The sequence below is a fragment of the Oncorhynchus mykiss genome, chromosome 9 (genome assembly GCF_013265735.2).
Source record: "Oncorhynchus mykiss isolate Arlee chromosome 9, USDA_OmykA_1.1, whole genome shotgun sequence".
Classification (NCBI taxonomy): Eukaryota; Metazoa; Chordata; class Actinopteri; order Salmoniformes; family Salmonidae; genus Oncorhynchus; species Oncorhynchus mykiss.
Genome location: NC_048573.1, coordinates 18,844,488 through 18,856,240, shown reverse-complemented (window position 1 = coordinate 18,856,240; position 11,753 = coordinate 18,844,488). Strand labels below are relative to the sequence as shown.

The window sequence follows — 11,753 nt, the reverse complement described above, 5'->3', positions numbered from 1 at the left end:
TTAATTGAAATGCATTCCAGGTGACTACCTCATGAAGCTGGTTGAGAGAATGGCAAGAGTGTGCAAAGCTGTAATCAAAGGGTGGCTACTTTGAAGAATCTCAAGTATAAAGTGTATTTTGATTTGTTTAATACTTTTTGCTTACTACATTATTCCATATGTGTTATTTCATAGTTTGATGTCTTCACTATTATTCTACAATGTAGAAAATAATAAAAATAAAGAAAAATGAGTGGGAAAAATGAGTAAAAATTACTCTTGAATGAGTAGGTGTGTCCAAACTTTTGACTGGCACTGTATATACAGTATAGAATAATAGGAATGCAAGATTTTATCGTATTCTTTTTACAAGCGATCGACCGGTTGGTGACCACTGCTCTAGAGAAACTGTGTATGGAGTTCACAGAAAGAAAATAGAACAAAATGGGATTCAAATAATTTAACCGACTTCGGTCAACGAGTTGTTTAAAAAAAAAAATAATAATTCAAACCGCTTAGCACTATCACACACACAACACAAACAGACAACACAAACACACACACACATACACATACACACACAGCGGAATACAAATCATTCATCCAGTAGAAACACTTGAAATAATAATAACAATAATACACCGTTTATGTTAAATGAAAAATTATGCAAATGTTATTGATATTATTCATCTTCAAATACACTGGGATATTGTGCTCCCTATAGCTAATGACACTAGCTAGGAAAATGTGAAATAAATTGATAAAATGATGAAGTGGTTAGATTTCTAATTTGAAAGTTATCCCCTCAGTCTCTCTCTGTTTCTCCCACTCACATAAACCTTTTTTTCTTTCTCTCACCTCTCATCTTTCTCTCGTGTTATTTCCATCTGTTATAAATCATTAAAACTCAAACCCAATTCCCAACACACACATGAACACACATGGACAACACCTCTGCCCGCCTGTCTGTCGCTCTGTCTCTCTGTCTGTCTCATACACACACCCACCCATCCACACACATGTTCCTGTGATATCAGGAGTGTACAGATCATTGTCTGTTATGTAACCCTAAAGGCCATGACGGAATCGAGGTGATGCGACTTCCTGCTGCGAAGGTCTGGCTGCCGGACATCGTCCTCATCGACAAGTAAGAAGCTAGACTGCTCAGTTGGTAGAGCATGGCACTAGCAACGGCAGGGTCAATGCTTCGCTTCCTGCTGGGGCCACCTTTACGAAAATCTATGCATGCACCGATGTCACATGCTAAATGGCATATATTATTACTTGGGTTCAGGTCCATTTAAATTCGGTCAATTCATGAAGTTATCAGACATTCCAATTCCAAAATGAACAAGATGACCTGATAATGTATACAGTATAATACAAATCTCTTGAGCTCCTGAGTGGTCACAGTCATTTAGATACTAAATAGCTAAAGGATGTTGGGTATTTTTCGGGCCTCTGTTCATTCAACATCATGTATTTGACTTAACTGCAATAGTTTGGACTGGACGGGTCAGTCAGGACAGAGAGTAGAAACAGACACACACTTCCAATGAACGGGACATGGACATGGACGCATACAAGAAATTACGTTACGTTGCGACCTCTGATGAGACATCAAACATGCAAAAGGACAATAGAGGAGAAAGGTGGAATCCTACTACACCGGCTACGATGCTTGTTGTACGTGCCAGAGCTTGCAGACGATAACGGATTACGAAGGGAAACCCAGCCATGAGCTGCCCAGCAACGCAGGACTCCCGAACGAGCTAAATGCCTTTTTTATGCTCGCTTTGAGGAATATAACACTGTGCCTTGCGAGAAATCCCCTGCTTTTCCAATCACTGTATGATCTCGCTCTCTGTGTCTGATTGTGAGCAACATTTTCAACAGGTTAACTTCTTATGGCTGGGGGCAGTACTGAGTAGCTTGGATGGATAAGGTGCCCGAGAGTAAACTGCCTGCTACTCAGGGCCAGAAGCTAAGATATGCATATCATATGGATAGAAAACACTCCAAAGTTTCTAAAACTGTTTGAATGATGTCTGTGAGTATAACAGAACTCATATGGCAGGCAAAAACCTGAGAAAAAATCAAACCAGGAAGTGGGAAATCTGAGGTTTGTAGGTTTTCAAGTCTTTGCCTATCCAATATACAGTGTCTATGGGGTCATATCACACTTCCTAAGGCTTCCACTAGATGTCAACAGTCTTTAGAACCTTGTTTCAGGCTTCTACTGTGAAGGAGGAGAGAATAAGAGCTGATTGAGCAAGAGGTCTGGCAGAATTCATGAGCTCAGTCAGGCGTGCGCCCGTGAGCGGTAGCTGCATTCCTTTTCCTTTCTAAAGACAAAGGAATTCTTCGGTTGAAACATTATTGAAGATTTGTTAAAAACATCCTAAAGATTGATTCTATACATCGTTTGACATGGTTCTACGAACTGTAATGGAATTTTTAGACTTTTTGCCTGGCCTGCGCGTCGTGAATTTGAATTTGTAAACTAAACGCGAAAACAAAAAGGACGTATTTGGACTTAAATTATGGATTTTATCGAACAAAACAAACATTTATTGTGGAACTGGGATTCCTGGGAGTGCATTCTGATGAAGATCATCAAAGGTAAGTGAATATTTATAACGCTATTTCTGACTTCTGTTGACTCCACAACAGGGCGGGTATCTGTATGGCTTGTTTTGGTCTCTGAGCGCTATACTCCGATTATAGCATGGTGTGCTTTTTCGGTAAAGCTTTTTTGAAATCTGACACAGCGGTTGCATTAATAAGGAGAAGTTTATCTAAAGTTCCATACAAAACACTTGTATCTTTTATCAATGTTTATTACGAGTATTTCTATAAATTGATGTGGCTCTCTGCAAAATCACTGGATGTTTTGGAAGCAAAACATTACTGAACATAACGCGTCAATATAAACTGAGATTTTTGGATATAAATATGAACTTTATCGAACAAAACATACATGTATTGTGTAACATGAAGTCCTATGAGTGTCATCTGATGAAGATCATCAAAGGTTAGTGATTAATTTTATCTCTATTTCTGCTTTTTGTGACTCCTCTCTTTGGCTGAAAAAATGGCTGTGTTTTTCTGTGACTAGGTACTGACCTAACAGAATCACATGGTATGCTTTTGTCGTAAAGCCTTTTCATTGGCTGTTGTCATATCGATCCCGTTAACGGGATCTCAGCCGGTTAACAATCACAAGGCCGCCGGGGCAGACGGAATAACAGGGCACGTTCTCAAAGCATGCGAAGACCAGCTGGCAGGTGTCTTCAGACATTTTCATTCTCTCCTTCGCCCAGTCTCCAATCCCAACATCTTTCAAGCTGACCACCACTGTCCCTGTTCCCAAGAGCTCCAAGGTAACCTGCCTAAATGACTATCGCCCTGTAGCTCTCACATCTGTAATTATGAAGCGCTTTGAAAGGCTGGTCATGACACACATCAACACCATCATCCCAGACATCCAAGACCTACTCCAATTAACATACCAACCCAACAGATCCACAAATGACGCAATCTCAATTACACTTGACACTGCCCTCTCCCACCTGGACAGGAGGGGAAATAACTATGTGAGAATGCTGTACATAGACTACAGCTCAGCGTTCAACACCATAGTCCCCTCCAAAATCCTCACCAAGCTAGGAACCCTGGGACTGAACATCTACCTCCACAACTGGATCCTGGTACTCCCTGAGACAGCCTATAGGGAGGAGGTCAGAGACCTGGCAGTGTGGTGCCAGCACAACAACCTCTCCCTCAATATCAGTAAGACCAAGGAGCTGATTGTGGACTATAGGAGACAGACGGGAGAGCACGCTCGCATCCACATTGACGGGGCTGTGGCGAAGCGAATCTAGAGCTTCAAGCTCAAGGACTTAACATGGTCCACACACCCGCACAGTCATGAAGAGGGCATGGGCCCTCATATCCTAATAAACGTTGTAAGCTGCACCTTCGAGAGCATCTTCACTGGCTGCATCACCGCTTGGTATGGCAATTGCTCCACTCTTGACCACAAAGCTCTACAAAGAGTGATGCGGACAGCCCAGCACATCACTGGGGCCAAGCTCCCTGCCATCCAGGACCTCTATATCAGGCGGTGTCAGAGGAAGGCACGGAAAATTGCCAAAGACTCCAGCCATAGACTGTTTACTCTGCTACCATCCGGCAAATGGTACCGGAGCATCGTCTCTCGGTCCAACAGGCTCAGAGACAGCTTCTACCCCCAAGCCATAAAACTGCTAAATAGCCAGACTGCTAAAAAGTTAATTAATGGAACCCGAACAATCTGCACTGATCCTATCTTGCACCGACCCTACGCACTCTCACTAGACTATATATACACACCATATACACAGTCACTAGACTATATATACACACCATATACACACTCACTAGACTATATATACACACCATATACACAGTCACTAGACTTTATATACACACCATATACCTTTGATGATACAGTGGTAGCAATACAAGGTTATAACACTTACAGAAAATACAGAAATACCAATGGTAGAGATGTTGCTGTTTATATTGAGAACCACATTCCTGTAAAGTTTAGAGAGGATCTCATGTTAAATACTGTTGAAGTAATATGTCTACAGGTCCATCTGCCTCACCTAAAGGCCATTATTTTGGGAAGCTGCTATAGACTACCAAATTCTAACAGTCAACTTGATAACGTGTGAAATGCTTGATAATGCATATGATATCAACAGAGGTATATTTTCTGGGTGATTTAAATATTGACTGGCTTTCATCAAGCTGCCCACTTTAAAAAAAGCTTAACTATAACCAGTGCCTGCAACCTAGTTCAGGTTCAGTCAAACTACCAGGGTAGTTATAGACAGCACAGGAATGAAATCATCGACTTGTATTGATCACATCTTTACCTTATGCTACAGAAATCAGCTTGAAAGCAGTATCCAGAGCCATTGGATGTAGCGATCACAATATAAACTCAGCAAAAAAGAAACGTCCTTTCACTGTCAAGTGCGTATATTTTCAGCAAACTTAAATAGTTGTATGAACATAACAAGATTAAAAAATTGAGACATAAGTTCCACAGACATGTGACAAGAAAAATGTAATAATGTTTCCCTGAACAAAGGGGTCAAAATCAAAAAGTAACAGTCAGTATCTGGTGTGGCCACCAGCTGCATTAAGTACTGCAGTGCATCTCCTCCTCATGGACACCAGATTTGCTGTGAGATGTTACCCCACTCTTCCACCAAGGCATCTGCAAGTTCCCTAACATTTGTGGGGGGGAATGGCCCTAGCCCTCACCCTCTGATCAAACAGGTCCCAGATGTGCTCAATAGGATTGAGATCAGGGCTCTTTGCTGACCATGGCAGAACACTGACATTCCTGTCTTGAAGGAAATCACGCACAGAACGAGTACTATGGCTGGTGGCATTGTCATGATGGAGGGTCATGTCAGGATGTGCCTGCAGGAAGGGTACCACACGAGGGAGGAGGATGTCTTCCCTGTAACGCACAGCGTGAGATTGCCTGCCATCACAACAAGCTCAGTTCGATGATGCTGTGACACACGGACCTTCCACCTCCAAGTCGATCCCAGAGTACAGGCCTCGGTGTAACGCTCATTCCTTCAACGATAAACGCAAATTCTACCATCATCCCTGGTGAGACAAAACCACAACTCGTCAGTCCTGTCTTTTTGCCAGTCCTGTCTGGTCCAGTGACGGTGGGTTTTTGCCCATAGGCAACGATTTTGCCGGCGATGTCTGGTGAGGATCTGCCTTACAACAGGCCTACAAGCCCTCAGTCCAGCCTCTCTCTGCCTATTGTGGACAGTCTGAGCACTGATGGAGGGATTGTGCATTCCTGGAGTAACTCGGGCAGTTGTTGCCCTCCTGTACCTGTCCCACAGGTGTGATGTTCGGATTTACCGATCCTGTGCAGGTGTTGTTACACGTGGTCTACCACTGAGAGGACGATCAGTTGTCCGTCCTGTCTCCCTGTAGCACTGTCTTAGATGTCTCACTGTGCTGACGTTAATTTATTGCCCTGGCCACATCTGCAGTCCTCATGCCTCCTTGCAGCATGCCTAAGAAACGTTTACGCAGATGAGCAAGGACCCTGGGCATCTTTCTTTTGGTGTTTTTCATAGACAGCAGAAAGGCCTCTTTAGTGTCCTAAGTTTTCATAACTGTGACCTTAATTGCCTACCGCCTGTAAGCTGTTAGTGTCTTAACGACCGTTCCACAGGTGCATGTTCTTTAATTGTTTATGGTTCATTGAACAAGCACGGGAAACAGTGTTTAAACTATTTACAATGAAGATCTGTAAGTTATTTGGATTTTTACTAATTATCTTTCAAAGACAGGGTCCTGAAAAAGGGCCGTTTTTTTTTTGCTGAGTTTAGTAGCCATATCTAGGAAAACAAAAGTTCCAAGGGATTGGCCTAAAATAGTGTATAAGAGGTCATACAATACGTTTTGTAGTGATTCCTATGTCATTGATATTCGAATGTTTGTTGGTCCGTGGTGTGTAATGAGGAGCAAACAGACACTACACTATGAAAGAAAGATAAATGACAATGAATGATAGTAAAATGCTTTGGAGCACCTTAAATAAATGTATTGGGAAAAAGGGAAACTCAGCTCCATCATTCATAGAATCAGATGGTTCATTCATTACAAAACCAACTACTTTAATTATTTTTTCATTGGCAAGAATTGCAAACTTATGCATGACATGCCAGCAACAAACACTGACACTACACATCCAAGTATATCTGACCAAATTATGAAAGACAAGCGTTGTAATTGTGAATTCTGTAAAGTGAGTGTGGAAGAGGTGAAAAAAATATTGTTAACTATCTGACAACTTGGATGGAAAATTACTGAGAATAATAGAGGAAGATATTGCCATTCCTTTTTGCCTTATTTTAAATTTAAGCCTACCAGAAAGTGTGTGCCCCCAGGCCTAGAGGGAACCAAAAGTAATTTCGCTACATAAGAATATTAAAGCCCCCTTTACTGGCTCAAATAGCTGACCAATCAGCCTGTTACCAACCCTTGTGTTGAATCAGATGCAAAGCTATTTTACTGTAAACAAATTGACAACATACTTTCAGCACACTTGTAGGGAAGGACATTCAACAAGCACAACACTTGCACAAATGACTGATGATTGGCTGAGAGAAATTGATAAAAAAAGATAGCGGGGGCTGTTTTGTTAGACTTCAGTGCGGCTTTTGACATTATTGATCATAGTCTGTTGCTGGAAAAACATGTGTGTTATGGCTTTACACCCCCTGCTAAATTGTGGACGAAGAGTTACCTGTCTAACAGAACACCGAGGGTGTTTTTTATGGAAGCCTCTCCAACATAATCCAGGTAGAATCAGGAATTCCCCAGGGCAGCTGTCTAGGCCCCTTTTTTCAGTCTTTACAGATGACATGCCAGTATGTATGCGGATGACTCAACACAATACACGTCAGCTACTACAGTGACTGAAACGACTGCAGCACTTAACAAAGAGCTACATTTAGTTTTAGAATGGGTGGCAAGGAATAAGTTAGTCCTAAATATTTAAATACTAAAAGCATTGTATTTGGGACAAATCATTCACCAAACCTCAACTAAATATTGTAATAAATAATGTGGAAATTTAGCAAGTTGAAGTGACTAAACCGCTTGGAGTAACCTTAGATTGTAAACTGTCATGGTCAAAAAATATTAATACAACAGTAGCTAAGATGGGGAGAAGTCTGTCCATAATAACACGCTGCTCCTACAGGCCCTAGTTTTGTCGCATCTGAACTACTGTTCAGTCATGTGGTCAGGTGCCACAAAAAGGAACATGGCAGCACGGCTGGCTCTTGGATGTACACAGAGAGCAAATAATAATATGCATGTCAATCTCTCCTGGCTCAAAGTGGAAGAGGGATTGACTTCATCCCTACTTGTATTAATAAGAGGCATGTTGAATGCACCAAGCTGTCTGTTAGAACTAATGGCACACAGCTCGGACACCCATGCATACCCCACAAGACATGCCAACATGGGTCTCTTCACAGTCCCCAAGTCCAGAACAGACTATGGGAGGCACACAGCACTACATAGAGCCATGACTACATGGAACTCTATTCCACATCAGATAACTGATGCAAGCAGTAAAATTAGATTTAAAAAACAGATAAAAATACACCTTATGTAACAGCAGGGACCGTGAAGCAACACAAACATAGACACAGACACATGCATACACACACACGACAACATACTATTGGGTTCTGAGAACATGAAAATATACTTATTGATGTCACTGATGGAGTGCTAAGGTTTAGAGGGTCTACACCAGAAGTTAAGGGTTATAGAAGGAAGGTATATGGTGTGTGCAACTAAGCTTGGAATGTGTTGAGTGCAGGGAAGCGATTACATGTGGCAGGCATTGATAAGGGGAGACGGGTGGAGATCTTAGAAACTATCAATGCCACTGTGGGAGAGAGGGTCATGTATAACGTTTACATTATGTCCAGATATGCCACTGTGGGAGAGAGGGTCATGCATAACGTTTACATTATGTCCGGATATGTTATTGTTAGCCATCAGGGATCCTATGGGAGGAGAAGAGACACAGTCTCGTACCAGTCACCATGACAGCCTTGAGTTGGGGAGGAGTGAGCACTTTGGGGTAGAGGTCAGGTCAGATGAAGTGAGGAAGAACAGATATCACTAAAGTTCTGTCTAGCACCAGAGATGCATTGGCTGTTCAGTTGTGGAGGAGGAGACTCAGCCGAGGAGAAAGGGTTAAATATCAGTGCTTGTGTGAAATGTCGGTCGTCTGAATTACAGCTGTATCGACCCTTTGGGAAGAATTAAACTTGGTTAACCCTTTTGGAACCGTGTTTTCTAAGAGTGTAAGACATAAGCGTATAGTCACTATTAAACTCATAATGCAAGCCACAACAGAGACATCAACACAATTAGACTGGCATGTTGAGCACCCAGAGTACTGTACACTGCATGGTTTTATGGGCTTGGCAGTGGGCTGGTGAAAGCCCTTCCTTAGGACTGCCCCCTCTAAAACCGTGTCCCTGTGAAGGTGTTTTCAGAGATAAAATTACAAACATTGATCACCCTCACACACACAGACACAGGCACGGACGGGTGCACTAACTTGCCCACACACAGGTACACAAGCACGCACACACACATGCATGAGTCCGCATATGTGAGTCCAGCTCCACTCCCCACTGATTCTCCACTCTTCGGTGCTAGGTGAATGGGTTCCTAGCTGGAGCGTTATCTAAGCGGTTCTCGGTGCGGAGACAATGGCTCTGTTATTGGGGAGCAGTGCTGCTTAATTACCTATAAAGCAGTGATGAATGGAGCGGAGGGGATATTTACAGCACAGTTAACGGGAGCCTCCACACCGACTGAATGAGTATTTGTATTTATTATGGATCCCCATTAGCTGCTGCCTTGGCAAAATTATGGCATTTATACAATTTTAAAAACATTACAATAAATTCACAGATTTTACAACACACTGTGTGCACTCAGGCTCCTATTCCACCACCACATATCTACAATACAAAATATATGTGTACGTGTGTGTATAGTGCATATTGTTAGGATGTAATTTTGAGTAAATAACTCACGGACACTAGAGAACCTTAATCTTCTGTCCACATAGGAGAACCCTTTGGGTTTCATGTAGAACTCTCTGAAGAAAGGGTTCTACATGGAACTCAAAATGGTTCTGCCTGGAACCAAAAGGGTTATTAAATGGGAACAGCCAAATAACCCATTTAGGTACTTAGATAGAAGCTTATTTCTAATAGTGTACAGTCCTATAGACAGAATAGCTCTCATGTACAGTGAGAATGGTATTCTTCTGTTTCTAACTCTCTCTTTTTCTCAATCTCTCTCTCTGCACTCTCTCTCCTCCTCCCTTCCCTCCCTCCATCCCTCTCCCCTCCCTCCCTTTCTCTCGTTCTGCAGTAATGATGGTGTGTTTGATGTGGCCCTCCGTGTGGCTATCCAGGCTTATAGTAGTGGGAGGGTGACCTGGTCTCCCCTTGCCCTCTTCTGCAGCCCCTGTGGGGTCAAGGTGACACACACATATGCACGAGTGAGCAAACACAAACACACACACAAATGTACGTACACATGTACACATACACTGTCACACACACACACGCCGAATTCATGTGCGTACACGTTCATAAATGGACGCACAGACACACACATACGCAGACAACCACACACACAGTTTTACATTTCCATGTGTCTGTTACCTTCTTTGTCGTAACACCCCCTCCTCTTCCTGTTTCCTGTGTCCAGGTGGCGTACTTCCCGTTGACCGGCAGAACTGCACCATGGTGTTCTAGACCTACACCTACATCAGAGGTGGACCTGCAGATCAAAGAGATACAATGTGATGAGGGCTTCAGTGATGACGATATGAGAAGACACACACACACACACACACACACATCCTGGACGAGAAGGGGATTGAGTAGGGGTGTGCCGACATGGCCATCCTCGCATTCGTATCCGTAAGTTGACAGTTGGCCGTCGGATCGGCTCAGATGATACTTGTGATACTTGTTTTTGAATAAGCCTAATATGCAAAATACCTCCCTGCACGTTCTTACTGCAAAAAAGCTGCAGATTAGGAGCAGCGTGTGGAGGGGTGGGTGTGTGTGTGTGTGTGTCTGTGTGTCCTCAAGTTTGCTTTCACTCAGTCAGAATGTGCAGCAGCGTTTCATGTTTTTCCCTCTTGTTAGATGTTAAACACATTGATAGCTTGATAGCAAACATCCTCGCCGTGTGATTTATTACAGTAACAAGCTGCAGCCATCTAAACGATCAGAACGCGAACATGCTTGGAAAAGTGATCGGGTGAATTTATGAAGCGAGTGGACAGAGAAATACAGCTTCACTCTGTCCAATCAGAGCAGCCCTCTCTCTTTACAGACTGGCAAACAAGCCAGTTGAGTTATTCAGACCACGTAGAACCTTGCCCATGTACATTAGGGTTGTCACGCCCTGACCTTAGAGATCCTTTTCTCTATTTGGTTAGGTCAGGGTGTGACTAGGGCGGGCAATCTATGTTCTCTATTTCTTTGTTGGCCTGGTATGGTTCCCAATCAGAGGCAGCTGTCTATCGTTGTCTCTGATTGGGGATCATATTTAGGCTGCCTTTTCCCAGCTGTTTGTGGGATCTTGTTTTTGTATAGCTGCCTGTGAGCAGCCCAGAACGTCACGTTTCGGTTTCTTCTGTATTGTTTTTGGTGAGTTTCATATTTATTTAACATGTGGAACTCTAAGTGCGCTGCGCCTTGGTCCATTCATTCAGACGATCGTGACAAGGGTTTAGAAACGCTTTTGACTGACTGACACGAGAAAGCTGCTTCCTGGCACCCAAAATAAATCTAATCACGGATAATTACAAAAAAAAACACTGATCATAATCGTATCCAGAGAATTGCTCAGCACACCCCTAGTATTGAGAGTGGCGAGTGATACATCAGACACACGACACACATACACACACCCTATGCTCAATGTGGTTTCCAAAGTCACTTTCCTACACTAATACATAATGTACACCATATGTCTCCAGAGAGTGGTGAGTGGTACATCCGTCACCTGCCCAGCAGGAAGAACGCAAACCGTGATGGCCTGTATGAAGGCCTCACCTTCTACCTCATCATCGAGAGGAAGCCTCTTTACTACGTCATCAACATCATCCCCTGCAT

The 11,753-nt window shown here is 42.9% G+C and overlaps 1 long non-coding RNA gene across 1 annotated transcript; it reads right to left on the bottom strand.

The window, feature by feature from the left end:
• Positions 1-9,647: 9,647 nt before the first annotated feature.
• Positions 9,648-10,965, bottom strand: LOC118966177. The gene is made up of 3 exons (XR_005053441.1): positions 10,485-10,965; positions 10,287-10,404; positions 9,648-10,086 (listed from the first exon to the last, which is right to left on the bottom strand). It is a non-coding gene; the product is annotated as an uncharacterized LOC118966177 (long non-coding RNA).
• Between the last annotated feature and the right edge of the window lie 788 nt (positions 10,966-11,753).